General features: G+C 42.0%; 1 non-coding gene across 1 annotated transcript; it reads right to left on the reverse strand.

Moving 5' to 3' along the window:
• Positions 1-1,083: 1,083 nt before the first annotated feature.
• Positions 1,084-1,189, reverse strand: LOC145625888 (small nucleolar RNA R71). Its single transcript, XR_014110784.1, has one exon. It is a non-coding gene; the product is annotated as a small nucleolar RNA R71 (small nucleolar RNA).
• Positions 1,190-1,815: the final 626 nt, after the last annotated feature.

Consider the following 1,815-nt stretch of genomic DNA (forward strand, 5'->3'; position numbering starts at 1 on the left):
AGCACAAAACCCCCACAACCACCTACGACCACCAGCAACCCCGTAACCCCCTCAACCACCTACGACCACCAACAATAACCAAGAAACCCACGCAACCACCTACGAACACCAACAACAACCAAGCAACCCACGCAACCACCTACGACTCACACCAGCAGCAACTAACCCAGCAACCCTGCACTCACCTACGACCACCAGCAACACCGAAAATAAGGGGAACGAAAGGCAGAGAGGAATGGAGTGTCGTCGGACTCAATTGAGAGGGGAACGATAGGTAGAGAGGAATGGAGGGAAAAGCTAAAATTTTTGGAATGAATTTTAGAGGAATCGAAAATAGGGGGAGGTTTTTGTGTGAGGGCGGCAATTTGGAAAAGGTTCAAACGGCTTCCCTTTTGAGTTATGGAAGCGGTTTGGTTCAAACCTCTTCCTTTTTGTTATAAGTGGTTTTTTTTTTGGAGTGTGATTTTTGGGTTTTTGGAAGTGGAATTGGAAAACCGCTTCCAATTTAGGGCTTCCAAATTGGATTTTTCTACTAGTGATTATTTCCTTTGAGTTATATGTATAGAGCACGTGGTCATTCACTAGTGCCATTTGATCCAGAGACTGAGAGGACTATTACAAGATTAAGGGTTGCTAGGCGATCTTTTAGCTCTAGCATTTCAAGTGAGGAAGAACCGCAATAAGAAGAACAAGCAAGAATGGGAGAGAATTCGAGAGTGGCATTGAAAGAATTGGGGATTCCCGGTGCATATAGATTTGAGAGTGGAATTGCTCCACCTAGAACACTGACAAATGATTTTGATATTAGGTTGGCTATGATCACTTTGATAGAGAGGCGACAATTTAGTGGAGTCAAGCATGAGAGCCCGCTAAATCATCTCAAGGAGTTTGAAAATAATTGCAATACTATCAAGGTGAACGGAGTTTCCCAAGAAATCATCTGCCTCAAGATCTTTCCCTTTTCTCTCATTGTGCGTGCTTTGGAATGGCTAGACAAGGAGGTTAATCCAAATTATCTAACGACATGGGACGAGGTTACAAAAGAATTTCTACCCCGTTTCTATCCACAAAAGAAAACGGCGAAGGCAAGAGCTTTGATTCAAGGTTTCAAACAAAAGCCAAGTGAGAGCCTCTATGAAGCGTGGAAGAGATATAAGGAGTATCAAAGGGAGTGTCCTCACCACGGAATTCCAACCAATCAAATTATTCAGATTTTCTATGGTGGCCTAAGTCCCCAAGGCAAGTCATGCCTTGATGGAGGAGCTGGAGGTCCTATCATGAATAGGACGGAAGAAGAAGTGGTGGACATCATTGAGGATGTTGTGAGGTACTATAGAGATTGGCAAGATGGTGAGAGAGAATCAACTAGAAAGAGTAGCTCTTCGGTGTACTCGGTTGATCATTTAAATGCAATCAACAATCTCTCCTCACAAATGACAAACTTGGAGAAGAAAGTGAGTGCAATCAAGGAAAAATTGGAGAGTTCTTCTTCCCAAGTTACAAGTCTTCCTTCCCAATTTAAGGGGAGAGGTACTCCTTCTAACTCTCATCACCCTCCTTCTTCTAGTAACATGCCTAATGGTTGTTTGTTTGGTGATGTGTGTGGTTCATATGATCATGATTCTAGTAATTTCCCTCATGCTTTTCCGGATGGTAATGATGATTTTTATAATAATGAGAGTGAACATGTAAACTATGTGTCAAACAATAATAATGTGCAAAGGTTTGATAACCAAAGAGGTCAATGGAATAGGAATTACCAAAACCATGGTAATTTTGACAATTATAATCAAGGTGTTGGTTAAAGGAACCAAG

Source organism: Chenopodium album, chromosome 3 (assembly GCF_948465745.1).
Source record: "Chenopodium album chromosome 3, dcCheAlbu1.1, whole genome shotgun sequence".
NCBI classification, from domain to species: domain Eukaryota; kingdom Viridiplantae; phylum Streptophyta; class Magnoliopsida; order Caryophyllales; family Amaranthaceae; genus Chenopodium; species Chenopodium album.